Below are 18,294 nucleotides of genomic sequence, written 5' to 3' on the forward strand. Positions count from 1 at the left end.
AATAGTGCTGGCTCACGGTGACTCTTTGTATTGTTGTGTTTGTTGTTGCACTTCTCCTTCTTGTTGTCGTCACCCCTGGAGGTTTCCTGTAGACTGTTTTTAGATGGCTGCTTCCTGTGTCCCCCTATGGGGTCTGTGGAGCCTTGGACCCCCTTTGCTGTCCCCAGGGTACTGGTGGGTTGCGAGGTTGTGAGGCAGTGGGGCCCGTCAGCCTGTTATCTCCCCTCACTTGATATTGCTGGGTGTCTGGCAGTGTTGGGCCTCAGCGGTTTTATGAACTCTGTTGACCACCGCTCTCCACCATTCTCTACTGTTGGCCTTCAGTGGGGGTTCAGCGGCAGGTCACTGGTCGCTGGGTAGGTTGTGGGGACTGTACAATTGAGGTCGGGCAACGTGTACTCTCTTCTCCACACGTCTACAAATTTAGCCGCTCTCTATGTTTTCTTTTTGATTTCCGAGTGAGGCCTCAGAGTGTAGTGGCGAAGGCACACATCGCTACCTCACTAACTCACTGGTGTGATTGCTATTGTTATGCCGTTCTCTTCCCCAACTTGGCGCCCTTTTGGGTCGTACCATGTTTGTGGCGGATTCGTTTTTTCTTTTTTTTTGTGTGACATCAGTTTTTTTTTGGGCCCCCAGATACCTGTGTGGAGTTCTTCCTTCGTGCTGCCTCAGTCACCACTCCTTCAGATCCCTATATTGGCCCCCTCACTCTGTGTGGTTTAGTGATCACAGTAAGGCTGCCGCCATTTTGGTTCAGCCGGGTATATGTCAGATTTACTTTCTCCTTCTCCGAAAAGACCCGCTGTACCTCAAGCTCCCGTGCACTTGATCCTTTCTAACCGCCGTCTTGCACACCCTCCGCTTGGGGCCTTCTCACGTTTCCATGCACACGGTCAGAGCCTGCTCGCAGTCAGCCTCCCCCTGCTGCCGCCGCTACCTACTCATTGTTGCTCTCCAGTCCACGTGTCACACGTCACTCTACTCATAGGTGCAGAGGTGCAGGCATTTACAGGCTGTCAAAGGGGTGTGTCGCTGGAGTGTTGTGATGTTGCTATTCTGTCTTCTCCACCCGCTTGTAGTTTGTTGGTCCCAGCGCCATTTTGGACTGCGGCGGTTTCGCTTTCTCTTTCTCTTTTTCTTTTCCTTTTACGGAACATTGACCCCCCAGGCGCTCTGTTCGTGCTCCCTCACGCCGCTTCGTGCTCAAAGTCCATTGATCTAGAACTCATAACTACTCATGCACAGGTTTGGGTATTTACCAGACAGAGTCGGGGGTGCCAGCGGCCTCTATTACGTCACTGTTGCCGTGACCTTCCCTCTTGCGGTCGCTCATTTGTGTCAGCGTATGTTCACCAGCTCGTTGTTTAAAGGGTTGGGCTGGCTGCTATCTCAGCTTGCTGGAACAGGTTACCGGTACTGGCGCTGGTGCTGGCTCCGTCGCTTGCTATCGAGCCCCTTTTCCTCCGTGTTGTGGTTTCAGCTTCGGTTCTGCGTTCTCCTATTCGCCATCTTGCTGCTCCTCCCAGTACTCTGTCCTCCCTTCGTGTTTATCGCGATTCTCCATCCAATGCTTGCTTTTTGATTCTTTGTTTCGGTGTCATCGGTTGCTGCTGTGTTTCCGACGCTCTGAAATACATTTAGATCTCTTTTTCCTCGTGTGGATCTCGCGGGACTGCTGTTCTTAATCTCCGATCCGACAGAGCGACGATCTTAGGCAGCCATTTGCTCTGCCGTCCAAGCCACGACCATGGCAAAAACAGATTATCTCAACTTAGTGAATTCAATTAAAAGTAGAAGGTCAGTCTCGTTGGCAACTTGGTATGCTAAGATGAGTGGCAAGAGACTCTTTAGGGTAGCGAGAGCTACAGAAGTCCAGTCAATCAGCGACATAACCTGGCACTAAGATCCATACCTATTTGACCACTGTGAAGAGGACATATATATATGTATTGGGAAAATTAGATACTGCAGCACGAAGACAAAAGTGGGTACCCATACACAAAGATAAAAAGACACATACAGTGACATCTGGGTTGAGATAAACAATGGAACAGGAGGGCAAGGTCATTGCGAAATTGGGACAATGAAACTGAGACCAGGATATAGAGAGGCAATTATACAAATTGGGACAAGAGGACATAGACAGTTGGCGATACATACCTTAACCCAGTCCCCTAAAGACGGAGTACAGTAGGTGACAGGACATTGGGACAAGTAAGATTGGATACTAAGATAATGATTACAAGGTTGGAGGATTTTAATACAGGGATACTGGAGAAATTGAATTCATGATTCAAGCTGGTATCCCCAAACCACATTCTGTTGCTTTTTCCCCAGATTGGCAGCAAACCACATGGGCCCTGAAACACTGGGTCCGTTTCTGTATTTTTTTTCCAAATCCTAGAAAGATAACTAATGGCATTTCCCTCCAGCTCAGGGCAGGTGACAAGTGCATGTGAGAGTGACAATGGGGGCAGTGAGGGTGAACTGAGTTGTGTTCAGGCTGGGTTGAAACTGGGGAGGAGGGAGCACTGGTTGCCCCCAATGGTGCTTTAGGTTCCAGTCGGGACCTCTTGCACACAGCCCGGCTCCTCTCGCTGCAGTGGTTTCACCAGGAGTAAATTGTCACCTGGAAAAACTGGGACCAGTATATCTGGGCCTGAAATTACTGGACCCCGAAACACTCCTATACTCACATTGGCCTAAGGCTGTGTACCACCTAGAGATGCATCTCTGGTGGGATATTGCAACTCTTAATCAGAGTCTGAGTCACATGACAACATATGCATTTGTAGGAGGGAAATGTTGGTAATGGAACATAAACGCTTGTACATAGTGACATGGATAAAGCAACTGAATCAGGATAACTTCATTACAAGCACTTATGTTGGAGAACAGAGAAGTTGGATCATGTAGATACGGACAGAAAAGCAGAGAGAGACCCTTGAAGAAGGAAACAAAGGGCAGGATCTAGAGTTTTGAGGATGTAGGACACCGACCAAAAACTTTGTCAGTCTGTGACTGTGTCATTCTTTATGTCCACTTATCCCCTATACTTGTCTTCCAACCACAATGCCTATATATATATGTTGCAGTGTCCTTGTCTGTGGCTCCCTACACATTGTATGTAACAATTGTTTTTCATTCAAAGCTGCAGTGACAAAATAAATTATTTGGGAAAAAGCAATCACAACACCCTTTGCAGATACCTTAAAACATTTTTCACACATACCTTTTCAAAGATGGCTATAGAGTATCAGAAAATGTCCACTACTCAGAACTAAATCACAAATCTAAATATTATTTATTTTTATTTTATTTCTTCCAGTTTCAGTAGAAAACAACAGGCAGTTGAAAGAAAAGAGCAAAGATCAACTAGTGTATCACAGTAAATATCATGTTATGAATTCAGTGCACCGACCGTCTGCCATTGGTCATCATCTCCCTCCCATCTCAATGTTCTGATTCAGGTGACAAGGCAGGCACTTTTGACTTGTTGTGGATGTCTTCAGTGTCTCTCCTCAGTAAAACAGCCTGAAATGGTGCCAATACGTCCCAGGGCGGGACGAGATTGGCAAGAGGTCCTCATATATTTCCAGTTGTTCATTGCAATCAGTCAATTCATTGAGTTTTTGTTGGTATGCGTCTCTTGCCCCAGTGTTTTGCCACAAGCTGTTTAGGCAGCAGCAGCACCAGCACAACAAACTTCCTTCCATGTGCCTCCGTGTTTCTCAATAATCGCATCAGTACCTCCTGTGGTGTTATGTCTATTGCTATACCTAAGATTTGTTGAACTGTAATTGCCATTTCTGACCAGAATCTTTATATGACTCTAGTCTGCACTCCCACGACAGGTGGAAGAATCCAGCTTCAGGTGTTTCACATTGTTCACATTGGTTATCAGCTTTCAGTCCCCATTTGCGCATCTACGCTGTGTTGTTAGACAACCTTAATAAGAATTGACAGTGTCTTAATCTTAAGTGGCTGTTGGGTAATTGAGAATACTGCCAATTTGGTCCAATGTATTTCAGTACCTGCCAATCCCTGAAATTGAATGAATTCTCTGAAGATAAGGTTGTTTTGTGGAACTTTTATGTATAAAGTGATTTCATCCGCATATAGGGATATCAATTTAGGCTTATCTCAAAAGGCCAGTGCAAGCTGGGAGTGTTGTTGCCACAGTTTGGCCGTGAGTGCCTCTAATGTCATCACAAATTGTAAACGGGACAAAGGACATCCCTGCCCTGTGTCTATTCTATGTGAATGGCATCTACGCATTGCCCATTATTGCAAGGATCCATAGAGTAGTCTTAATCAGACCAGAATAGAAGTGGGGAGACCCATCCAGGACAAAAGCACAAACATGTTGGACCTCTCCAAGGAATCAGAGACCTTAGTGGAACCCAGAAATACCACCACTGCCCTAGTTTTGAGGTATAGTTGGTGACTGTCTGCAAAGAGTGCCCTTACGTTGTGTGCATTCATCTGGGATGAATCCCACTTGGTCAGGTAGTACTAGTGATGGAATGAGAGGCAATAGTCGATTAGCTATTATCTTGACTAGGAACTTATTGTTACAGTTAATAAGTGATAACTGTCTATCTGAATCACAGCTATCTGTGGGTTTAGTGGGCTTTAAAAAAAGGGCTTCCCACATCATTTTTGGTCTTTCATAATTTTGTGTCTCTAGTTGGATTTATTTAACCACATTCCCAATTCCTTTCTTCTCCAAACTGCAACAGTTATACGATGTAATTTATTTTGGAGTTGGAGTTGAATAGCCAACAGTCCCAACCGACAACACTTTCTGCAATGTGGTTAATTTAAAGAGGCAATAGTAACCCTTCTGCTTCCCACCCCATAAGTCTAACCCCTTTTAGAATGTGTTTAGTTTGTAGTAAGAATAGTAAATGTGACTCACAATCTTAAACATTTTCCCCTTTGTGGCTTAGTTTCAAGTAGAAATTGTACTGTTTTCTCATTCCCCAAATTCCAATCCTTTCTCCAATGTGTTTGAGCTTACATTGAGAATAGAATTTGTGATGTACCCAAAGTACTACACTCTCTCCAATGTGGTTACATTTGGAGTGGGAAAAATGTGTTTAACTCTCAGACAGTTTAACACTTTTCCAAATGTGTTCATGTGGAGTAGGAATAGTAAATATGACATTCCCAATGCTCAACACTTTTCTCAATTAGGATTAGTTTGTTGGAGTGGTATTTGTAAATCTGAACACCTGAAGTCCAACACTTTACCCAGTGTGGCCTAATTTGGACTGCAAATAGTAATTTTATCATCCAAAGACAAAATTTCCCCATAATCTGTTAAATTTGGAAAGTAAATAGTAAATTAAACCTCTCCAAAGTCCAATACATTTCAGAATGTGGATAGATTTAGCAAAAATATAGCAATTGTGACCTCCAAAAAGTTCAACACTTTCCCCAATGTGGATACGTTTAGAGTAGGATTAGTAGATTTAATTCCTCCAAAGTTTAACATTTTCCTCAGTGTGGCTAGGTTTGGAGTGGGAATAGCAAATATGGCCCCCAAAGTCCAACACTTTCTCCAGTGTTATTGTGTTTGGAGTGATCCTCAAAAATGTCAACACATTACACAATGTGATCTGTTTGGAGTGGGAAAACTTAATCAGAACTCCAAAGCAAAATCTTTCCCCAATGTCATTTTGGCGTGACATACTAAATCAGACCATTCCCCAGCTCCAAAATCCAACACTTTTTCTATTATGAGTTGGTTAGTTTGTAGAGGGAATAGTAAATCAGACACCCCAAATGGCAACATTTCTATCAATGTAGTTAAGTTGTCAGTTTGAGTAGTTAGTAACATATACATGCAGCTGCTAAGTGAATAAAAACTTTATTTTATCATTAATCTACATTTATTTTAATAATAACTTAGGGCCCAGTACAGTTGCTAAATTTTCGTTATATTTATTTTATCTAACATAAATATCCAATATCTACTTTAGTTTCCATAACATAATAAACAAAAAGTGTTTATTAGATGTCATTATAAAGGTTTTCAAAATTCTATTAGTAACCCTTTTTGAGACATTTTTCATGTATATTAATAAAAAGTGAAAATAAATTAATTTTCACTTATGTATTAGTATTGTTTACATGTAATTAAAATATCATTTAAAATACAAAATGCAATATTTTGAAATACTTTTTGCATCTTATTTACATGTTTACATTTTTTCAATGCAATCTACAGTGAGTATTTAGTTGTTCGATTGATTTCTAGGGGAAGAAAGTTGTTCTTATTTCAATTTGTCCATCATTTGTTTTTTACTGCTTGATGTATTTTGTAGTCTGCCTTCTTCTTTGTGGGCCTCTGGTAGGTATGGAGCCTGGCGGTTCCAAGTTATGTTCCTCCAGTTTTCTATCTAACTATAAGGTAATTTGGTGTATGGGGATTACATTGCTAGGTTGGAGGATGTAAGTTAGTGTAATATTAGTGTAGTATTACATTTTCCATTACTTAGTTTAGGGCCTTGTCTTAGTTTCATAAAGTGCATGCAGTTAGCACAATAGTGTAATTTTAGGTATGTATGTGTAGTTACTATGTGTAAGCTATATTTCTATATTCTTGTCAGAGTTCTTTTTTGTGTGGCCTTAAATTATTTCTAGGGGGGGTTCTATGTTGCTTTTTTCCAGGATTTTGGAACTTCATAGCCATATTTTATTTTAAGCAACTGCATTTTATTTTTCATTTACTAGGATTTTTTTTTTTACCAACTATATTTTTTTTATTAATTTTATTTTTGTGGGGTTCCTTGAGCGCATCTTGCAATTTTTACTATTTTTCTGTTTTTGTGGGGTATTGATAGATTTCTTATGTTTTAATGGATGCATTTCCTTTTTCTTTTTTTTGGGATCTATTTTTTTTTGTGCATTACTTTTTGGACTTTGAATATTAAACTGTGGATGGAAGACCTCTGCTACAGAATCGTAAGACCCAACATGTTTTATTTTGAATGTGTTGTAATGGTGAATTTTATGTATGTGAATGTGTTTGTAATGTTATTTTAAGTATTGTTCAATTATAATTTATTTGTTATCATTCTCAATTCATATTTTGATTAATGCTATTTGTTATTTAAGTGATGAAACTTCAGTTAAATTGTTGTTGTGTCTGCAATTATTTTAAAGCCAGTACTCAGATATTGATGTAACATTAATTGTTGTTTAGAGGTTTATTGTATATGGTGCTATTTTAAAGTAATGTTCTGGCTATTGTTTCTAAGGTAGGGTTGGCCTTGGTTATTGGGAAACAACAGTACTTTGCTTGATAACATTTTGTTTATTAGTTTGCTTCAGTTAGATGTTTTAAGTTTAACTTGAGATATAGATTGATCTATTTGCAGTTCTTGCTAGCTCTGTTATTTTTAATGATTCCTAGAAATTGTTAAGTGTAAAGTGGCTTCTCCCCATTGATTTTTGATTCTTGTGATATAGTACTGCAATATATATCTATCCCACCACTGAATCTGAAACTTTGTTTGGCGTCTGCATCCTGGTCGATTTATGTAACCAATCCAAGGCCCAGATGTATGAGGCATTTTACTGGTCACAAATGGCTCCTCGTACCTTATGCAGCCAGTACAATGCATTTTATCATGTACAAAAGGCAAAATGTGACTCAGTAACTTGTCACCAAATCGCATTTTGCTTTTGAAATTCAGTATTAGGTAATGGCGTGCTTATGGCGTCCGTTCCTAATACTGAATAGCACTGGTATGTATGAATGCTTTGCGACCGAAATGCGGTGGCTAAACATTCCTAATTCACTGACGTTCTAGAAGAGGCAGTAACCCATTTTCAAATGGGAAGGAGTCCATTAGGGACCCCTTCCCCTTTGTGAATGTGGGTGTAAAAGTATTTTAAGTGCAGGCAGTGGTCCCACTTTTCATTTTTGTAATGCAGTCCATTTGCCTTTAAGCATAGCAGGCAGCATTACAAAAAAATATATTGCTATATCTAAAAATCCATTACAGACATGGTGGTCTTCTGACCCGAGCAGGCCACCATCCTTGTGATTGTAGCCATTCCAAATTGAGGCCTGCTTAATGAATATTTAGGAGGCAGGTCAATTGCGACCCATTGGGAATCGCAAACAGTGTCTGGGACACTGTTGTACATAGTTGTTTGAGATTTCCTAATTGTAAAAGGCAAACATTTGCAATTAGTAAGTTGCAAATTAACTTTTTCATACATCTGGCCCAAGTATCTTCAAAATAGTCCAATATTGGGAGCAGTTCTTGTTGTTGCGTTTGGTGGAACTGGGATTCTATGAATATGTAATAATGTTTTGGAACTTCTGCGACAGACACATAGGCTAAAGCTACTAACGTTTTAATTTCATAAACAAATTTAGGGTTCATGGAGTCCATGCTTATTGTTCATCCATCAACAATACCAGCTTAAAATCAATTCAGCAACAAGATCTGCAGCTCACACTACAAAATACACTTCTCAAGCCATTTACCACTCACAACACGCAGCAGCAGAAGCTGAGCTGTTGGCTATAAATGCAAAAAATTAGCTAACTGTGATGGTGAACTAGATCATTTGGGTTGTGCTTCAGTTGTTTGGAGCTAGCCAGGTAATCGGCGCTACCTACTCGTACTTATTGGTGCTCTCTTGGGTTGATTATTTTAGAAGTCATGCAGACTCCTCTGTCCTGTCACTAAGATAGTGGCAGTAGATCAGTGAGTTAGCATTCTCTGTGCTTTTTTATGTAGCTCATGCACTCTACATCTACCAGTGATGTGTAGTTTCTATTCATTGAAAGGGGAGACTGAGTTGGCCCATCAAAGGGGGTTGATAAGCAAAGATAATTTGTTGCAATGCATTAGTAGTTCAAAATTTTGTTTAAGTTTAGGAAATTAGGAATAGGGTTTATGTTTTGGAAATTAGGACTCGGGCAACTCAATACTATATGTACCCCCAGACCCACTACTAATGTGTGATATCACATATGCTTTCCCTACTATCTACTCTTATTTTTGTACCTAGTGTATCAAGCTATCTATTTGATGCAACATTTGTAAAGTGCACTGATATCCTTCCAGGGACTAGTTGGCACTATATAAAACTTTTTAAATAAATAAATAAAATAAATAGGTGGTCTGATTTAGAAAGGCATAATGCTCCTATATATGCCTGTCAACATATTTTTGGGAGACTAACTGTATCACTAATTCATTTTTTATATTCTTTATTTCTTAAATCAGCACTCAAGGGCAAGAGGGCATCACAGGTGGATTAACAGGCTGCCACCACCAGTGCCTTGGTGGATGGACCACCAGCGACATGGCTGATGGGTCTGCTGGCCCCAGTAAGTCCAGTTGTTATTATTATTTTGCTAACTTTTACCTCTTCACACTATTAGAATAATTTTGCCTTGTTTATGTTTTAATACTGTCTCATTTTCTTTCAAATCCTCTAGCTAATGTTTGTTAAATTTGTGTTATACCTGCATTATCCAGTTTTTCTATATTTCATGTTTCTGTAGCTGACTTCCTCCTGTCTGTACTCAATAGTTTTCTTCTCCTATGTTTGTAAGCTTTTCCTCCCCCCTTATATATCTTGTGGTACTGTAAGACTAAGAGAACAGATTTTTAGTACTCTGCTGTGAAGATTGCAGCTCCAAGTAAGGTATTATTAACCACACATGTTTGTTGAGAAGACTTACTTGCTCATGCTCAAACAGTCAAAACAAGAGAGAGGCCATGTTCATGGGCCCCCTCCAATGTTGTGAGATATCATTCATTTATACAGTATACCAGCAGTTTCCATGACAGTTCAGCCTTCATTGAGCTTCAATGACTCAGAGTCATCAGAGCTCCATTTCAAAAGGTTTTTGGTTGGCTTGACTACCTGCCTTTTCAGCAACATAACAGCCCCCTCACAGCTCCTGGACCCATCTTCAACAAGTTCCTGGCCCAAAGAGGCACCTCACAGGTCCTAGGCCCTTGCTGTGGTTCTGGAGCTCTTAAAGTTAAGCTTTTGAGCTATTTGCAACCACGAAGGGGCCCGTCAGCACAGTAACTGTGACGCTAGCATAGGAGGTCAGGTTGAGCTCCCCAAGTTCGGCTTCGCACTGGAAGCAGCATCCGCCCATGTGGATCACCACAGAAAGTATCCAGCCCAGCCATCCACAATACCTGACCTGCTCTTCAAGCCCCACCAACCACCACCAGTGATGCTCTCCTTGTTCCTGGCAAACTTATTTCCTGTGAATGGGACACTTGGAATAAAACATCAGAAGGGAAATCTTCAGCCGGACTAATCTAGGGCTCTATCCAAACCATGCTCCATCACGGTCAGCCCGAACTTTTGACTTTGACCTGGTCGAGCATGATCAGATTGCCATGGTTGGTGCTTGCTGTTTCTAGGCACTATTTTACAGTTTATTCTTTAAAAACCCAAAACCCCAGTTCTGCTGATCGGATTTTTGTCATTTTTATCTTGTTTTATATATTAAATGTTGCTCTATTGTTCTAACCTGGGGTGGGATCTTCTGATGTGGTGTTTTTACTGTTTGAAGTGTTGCACAAATACTTTATACACTGCCTCTAAGTTGCGCCTGACTGCTCTGCGCCACGCTACCAGAGGGTGAGCACAGGATAATTTAGGGTTTGCCTGCCCCTTACCCTGACTAGGATTGTGGTTGCTGCTTTACCAGAGCTAATACCCCAGTCAACCTGGAACCCAATTTCTAACAAGCACTGCAAAGCTACTTGTGTCTGCTGACCAGGGAAGCCCAGCAGTCTCACTCAACTGTGGACAACATACCTCTTTTAAGAACAGATTGTAAGTGGATGGGACACCATTGCTTGCTGATGACAAGGGATGTTTGACAGTCTGTAGTAGAAAATACAGATACTATTAAAGAATTGAAGGTTAGTGATGCACTTGCATTGTGTACACTGCCAATAGACTCAACTCCTTAAAAGCAGCTGATTGAGTTACAGGTAATCTGCAACACTAAACATCATTACTTGACACCTGAATATTGTCAATATAAAAATGTGTTTTTTATATATTAAGAAAATAACCTAAAGCACTGTTTGTTGATGAAACTGATTCATTGTGCTGCTTAATGTTTGTCCTACAACTAGCCTGTATGTTGTAATCTGAGTGTGCTGTATGCCCAAACTAGTCTCCCTGATGAGCCTATGATTGATCACTTTTACTGATGCTGACAGTTAAGTGTATGAGGGGTTGTACTTCACATTGTAGGTAGGGCATAGTAGGACGGACCCTGGGATGGAGAGCCAAACAACCCTAGGTTCCACTGCTGAGGCCCACTAACCCTAAACTTTACTCTGTATCTATAGGTCACTCAAAATCCATATCAGCCCCTCAATTCAATCAGTAGGGTTAGGATTAATATGGATGAGCTGTCTAGCAATATACACATCATTAAAGGGCACTTTTTAAAGAGTATGCCATAGCAATTTATAACCTGCCAACAATCATCTCCAAAATGCCACATATTTCTTAAATACTTTCTTCAAGGTGACACAACAAAAACACAGTCATCAGCCTCTGCTGTGTTGTCCCGTCTGCCTGAGGATACAAGATCCCAGGCCTTGAGTGGGATCAGCACTCCTGACGGTGCGGATGACCTTCAAGACCAGCCTGGCACATCAGGTCTGTGTGGCCAGCACAAAAGTCCTCATCTTCCTGAGGACACATGGTCGAGAACTTCCAGTACAGCTGTGTCCCCATAATCATCATGAGTGCCCCCACAAGCTCTGTGGCCCAGATCTCCAACAAATGTGGCCACCTCGTCCTTACTCCCGTGACTTCTACAGCCATAACATATGCTGTGCAGCCATGACACATTACACCTGTAGCCACGCATTCAAGGTCACAATGGTGGTTTGAACAGGGCTGGGGCAGGACCTGCTGCAGGGAGGGAGAATCTGTGTATGGTCACCAATGTAAATGACCTCCTAAGTGCCCAGAAATATCTTTTGAGTGCCCTAATTGATATCCAGAAGTCCCAGAAAGATCTCTTGGAACATCAACTTAGTGTCATACTCCTACATTCTGGGGTGGTATGGGATGCGTCCACTATGCCAGCATCTGATTTAGCTGTCGCTTTCTATGGTCTAGTACCATCTACTATAGGCTCAGTCCCAGAAACATCTAACAGCTGTAAGTGGGACACTGCTGCCAAATGAGCCACCTGTCACTACCACTCCCGTTGATACTCAGGCTGCTTCTGGGGCCTTTAGGAGGGGTCATTCATCTGACCTAGTGAGGAAAAAAATCTATAAAATGACCTCTGAGAGATGCAAAAACTAATGTCCTAATGTAAACTTTGTAGAATTTGCCTTATCCACTTAGTGACTACACATTTACCATCTGCATATGCAGTGTTGACTGGAAAAGGACTTTAAACAACTGCTGGCTAAACATTATGTTCTATCCAACATTCAAGTTACCTTATGTCCTGAGACTCTTACCGGGTGTCATTTAAATTTAAGAGTTATTTTGTTTATTAATAAGTTATAGACTGAAATGCCTACCCGTCCTCTTTTATGGGGCTGGAATATGGGGTATAGACTCCAGAGGAAGTTGTTTTTGCAGGTGGCTATTTGGCCTCGGTCTGCTAGCCCATTCCATTTTATACATGAGGGACCAGTTCTGGCTTAAGTTACATGCCTGGTGGGGCTCGCCCCCCTCCTCCTATGGATATTTATTTGGAGTAACCCAGAGTCTTCTCTCAACCGTGGGATTATAGAGGATTGTCTGTCTTGTAACTATGGCCTAAGAATTCCATGGCTGAACTACCTACATAAAACCTTGGAAGATCTGATCTGTTTTTCAATCGGGGATCCATCTCAAAGGGTGAATCAGTTAAAATTAGAGACCTGTTCTTAAAAACGGTCTAACAGGGAAGACAGAGAAATTATGAGGCCCCACATGAGAGAAGTGATTGGCCTACAAATGACAACAGGATTGGAACCTAGGCACAATTATGTGCTATTTGAGCTTTCCCCTTACTCAATTAGACCTTTAAACCATCTTGCTCTGCCCTTGCAACATATTATTACCTCACACTTTAGCACATTTAATGTTTTTTTGCAAATTTTATGATGCACCAAGGAAATCCTTTTCACTGCCCATACTTAAAAATGTGGGCTTCTGACAGTACAGGTCCACCTTTCACTATCTGCAGATGGTCCCGGATCATTAAGTGACCTATTCAGTGTGTGCTTTTCTGAAAAAATCTCTTTATTGGCGTAATAGGTTTACATACTGATAAGAGTCTGCACTGAATTTTTTACAATAATTCTGAACCATGATGTAATGTCCTTTTGTTAGAAATTGGGGTTTCTGGTTGGCTAGGGTATACAACGAAGCCAGGCAGAACCCACAACTCTAGTAAGGGTAAGGGAGTTACACACAAAAAATAACCCCAGCTCACCCCATTGGTAGATTGGCAGAGCAGTCAGGCAAATCCCTGAGGCAATGTGTAAAGCGTTTGCGCAACACACTCACACACCAGTGACACACTACGCACACCACAAAAGAGATTCCACACAAGGTTATATAAAAGTATCCTTAGTATTGTTCATAATACATATTTGACCACAATCGCATAAATCACTGTGCCACTAGGCACTTGTCATGATGTCACATAGATCATAAATCACTTTGCCATGAGGCAATGGTCTTAAAAGTATAGGTAATACAATAGGGTAAATATTCCTAGATTGCACCAGTCATCCAGTAAACATCATCACTGTATAACATATATAAAGCAGATTCATTGGATTCCCATCACTTAGTTATACGGGATAGCCTGCCATGTAGGTGAGTGCCACAAGTATCGCAGTAAAAACATTAGTGATCAAACTTGCTGAAAAGCTCAGTTTCCATCAGGACACTTTCCCTCTACACCGGTGGCGCAGCGGTCAGTGGTTTCTCAATCCCAGATAAGGGAAGGGCACTCACTTGCGACCCGGTCGGTACTCTTGGGGTGCGGCCTCTAAAGCTGCACGGGGCGAGGGCCGCAAGGGTTTCCTCTTCCGTTGGCTGGCCATGCACCAATCGGGGGGGGGGGGTGAGGTGGCCACTCTCTTCTCCCTCTAGAACATCCCCGCTCTCCTTGGCCATTGGCTCCTGATGAACGACCACTGAGCACTCAGTGCAGTGTCTCGCTTGAGGGCGGGACTGCGGTGGGCTGCGGAATTTCTTCCAGCTGCTTTTCCCAGGTCGGCGGCTTCAGCTGGGTGCTAGGTAACACCTGGCATGCCTATGGCGCTCACTCTGCTGATGAGCGACCGCCTCGGAATCCATTGACCCCTCGGGCTCCCACAATATGGGACAAGCTCAACCCAGAACCCGGGCCCACGACTGTGCACTAGTTTTAGGAATGTACAAGCAAATACAAGGGCTTTCCAGGTAATAAAGCCCTCAGCAATTTATTTGTAAAGCACAAGAACTCTCAGGCAATGAAGCACTTACAACGCGCTTATTGTGGTTGGTTTTGTTCTAGCCCTTCCTCAGCTTGGAGTGAACAGCAACGCGCTCCATACACATTTTGTGAGGAAGAAACCCATAATGTGCTCTTGCAGGTTTCCTTTTAAAGGCAACAAAATGAAGCACCAGCTATCGGGAAACACAGTCACCTTGTGTTGAGCTCTTGTGAGAGCACTGGGGGACATGCAGGTTTCATGAAAACAGGCAGCAGGCCAGAGCAGAGGGTCCTTGGGGCAAAGATGCAGTCCTTCCAGTAGGTCAGCACAAAAAGGCAAAGTCAAAGTGGTGGTTTCCTGGCAGCAAAGCAATCTTCTGGTTTGGCATGTAGAGCCAGCAGCATCTGGTTACAAGTCCCACGCAGTGTCTACAATATGGGGTTATAGCTCCTCTACTTATAGTTCAAAAGTTTTTGTTCTGGGGGACACCTCAAACACTGTTTAGAAGTGCACAACACCCCCAGTCACACCCCAAGCCCAGGCCCCAGACACACTACAGGGGGGCAGAGACAGCATTGTAAAAGGCAGACACTGCCCTATTCAGGTGCAGGTGCAGGTGCAACTCCTCCCACCACTCTAAATGCAGACCAGGACTATTAAGGTGCAAGGGAAACTCCCCCTGCCACTCTAAATGCAGTCAAGGTCTATTCAGCCTAGCGCGGAGTCATCTAGAGTGAATGCACATCCCCTCTCTTCTGTCAGTCTAAACCAGATGGTGAATACACATCCAGGTAGGGCAAAACGACTCATAAGCACACAGAAATGCCCACTTCTAATAGTTGCATTTCTAAAAGAGTAATGATAAATCCTCTTTCACCAATTATCAGTATTTATCACTACTATTCCAACATAACAAACATACGCTACCCATTTCGTATTAGAAATTACCAGTGAAACACCTATCAGGGAATTCCCAATCCAAACCTATGAGATGGCAGCCTCATAGCAGTGAGAAACCAAATACGCTGTTTGTCACTACCAGGACATTCCACACAGTTAGGGCACATATCCTACCTTTTACCTATACAGCACCCTGCCCATAGGGCTAGGTAGTGGCCTACCGTAGGGCTGTCTTATATGTAGTAAAAGGAAAGTTTCATATGTGGCAAACACTTTAAATGCCACGTCACTGCGGCAGTAAACTGCGCGCTCAAGCCCTGCAGTGGCAGAGGCCTGAGACAGGTTTGAAAGGCTACCTCTGTGGGTGATGCATGCAGTGCTGCACGCCCACTAGTAGCATTTAATTTACAGGCCCAGGGTATATGGGATACCACTGTACAAGGGACTTACAGGTAAATTAAATATGACGAACAGGTGCAGACCAATCTTGCCAAGTTTACAAGAGAGAGCACATGCACTTTAGAAACTGATCAGCAGTGGTAAAGTGCCCAGAGTCAGAAAACCAACAAAAACAGGTCAGATAAAATACAGGAGGAAGGCAAAAGGTCGGGGAATAACCCTTCAAAAAGGGACCGTTCCAACACATTTTATCTCTTCTTTTAAATCCTCTTTTATGTATTTTATCTTACAATACTTCTTTTAGCTGTAATTACTGCAGGATGTATTTTAGGATTTCAAACATTTTTGGTATCAACTTTTAAGGCTATATTCTATAATCGAAATAAAGTATCTTGAAATAAATACGTTCATTAATAAAAATGTGTAAGAACCTCCTTCATATATATTTTTTAATAATAATCAGGTCATAGCTTATACTTATTTCATATCAAAGTTAAAATGATTGCTAATCATGTAGTCTACCCGACTCTACAATTTTCCTGACCTCAAATAATTTTAGTAAAACTAAGATCAGCAAGGGAAACAATAGCAAATTTGGTTTGTGAATATAATAATTTTCTTTATTGTGGGCAACATCCAAAAGACCAGCAAAGGAGTAGGAAATGCCAACAATGTGTACGGACACTTGTCTTCATACAAACCATGCATAGAAGGCACAACATTAAGACAGAAATCATTGTTAGAGCATGCATGAAAAATTGAAAAGCGCAAAATATAATGAAGCGCGCCATTAGGACGCGGCCCCCCGGGAACCCGGTCATGCCCCCCTCCCCCTTGTGGACCTCATCGATGGACCAGGTGTGCCCACAACAGGAATCACTTCTGGGGCAACGTTGTTGCGTCACTTCCGGCCGTAGCCCGCAACAACAAGAGGGAGGAGTGGGCGTGGGCCTATTTAGGGCAACTTGCCCTGGTCCTCGCCCTCTCTTCCGTACGGTGCCGGACCCTGTATGCAGGGGTCTCCGTGAATCTCCCACCCACCCATCCCTAGAGGTAGAGATTGGGGAGGTGTCAGATGTGGAATAGAGAGTGGCGGTAAGGAGGCCACATAAATTGCCTTTTCATTGTTAAGGGGAGTCCTCCTGCATACTCCCTAGGCCAGCACTGAGGGGGAGAGACGGTAAGCTCACCCCAGAGAGAATGGAGACACCGGCTGGGGGCAAGGGCGCCAGTTTACAAACTAGGGCATGGGGCATCCGCCCCTGGTTATTCCCTACGAGCCCTGATGGGCAGCCTGGTGGTGGAGGGGTGGGCCCCTCAGGTGGCGGACAAGGACCAGATGGCAGGGGCTCACCTCCCAAGGACGCAGGTGGGTTGCGCCTTGCGTGGTTCTCAGTTAGTTGGGGGATGCGAGCCAGAAGGCCCCTTAGTGCTGGGGCAATAGACAACATTCTTCATGTATATAAATTGAGTTCTGTCCGACTTGCTGATGGATTGTGATGTTATGGTCAAGTTAAATGGAAATATTGCTTAGCGATTGAATTTGATAAATCCATATCGTATCAAATTGGATGATTTATATATTGTCATGTTTGTGTGATGGTTGTAATAAACATGGCCTCTTTTACCCACAGTTCTGATTGTCAAGTATTGATTTGTGGGTTTGGATGGGGGAGGGTCCGGGAGCCAACCTGGGGGGTCCGGGTCCCATGGAATATGACTGTTACGATGTAAGGAATCCACCTATTCTGAAAATATACAGTCATTGTTACATATCAATGACACCTGGCCCTTTAAGTAGAGTAAAGCATAAAGGATAATCTTCAGCCACACCTTGGGCTGTTTTCATGTTTTCCACAGGCACTATGCTCAGACGAAGGTACAAGCTACATCAAACATTCACAGATAATCTACAAACTACAGCTGATAATCTCAAGTCTGAGTTCAAGACTTTGACACACTCACCACATGTCTGGTACCTTTCATTAAACTAATGCACATTAAGATCAATCCATGACTGAGAGGAAGTGTACAGCTAAATTATTCCCAACTATTCCACCAATGATCAGGCAACTTGCATTATAGCTCTCTCCAAAATTAACATCTGTGCAATAGTTCACACTGTCCACCAATGGCTTGCTAGTTCTCCAGCAAATACTACAATGATATAATCTAGGAAGGATTAAGAAGGACATTTTATAAGTATTATTCTAACATTCTGTTGAGGTTTGTTGTTGATAATATTTTTTCAAGCCAACGTCAATTTCTTAGAACATAACTTGTCATTGTGCATGGCGGTGGTTATGTCTTTGTTTGTGAAACTGTAATAGTCTACATTCAATAAATGATTAAACTCCATGGTACTTTTAAAACACTAAATAAACAACAATTGGTAAGGAAATGTGTTGGTTAGTAGGTTCAATTGAAAAAGAGGATCTGCCAAAAGGGCAGACAAACAAATGGCACATTTATTACAGTCACTTACCATCAGGCAAAGATGTTTTCAATGAGTTCACATAACATGAAAGAA

This window comes from Triturus cristatus, chromosome 6, assembly GCF_964204655.1.
Source record: "Triturus cristatus chromosome 6, aTriCri1.1, whole genome shotgun sequence".
In the NCBI taxonomy this organism is placed as follows: Eukaryota; Metazoa; Chordata; class Amphibia; order Caudata; family Salamandridae; genus Triturus; species Triturus cristatus.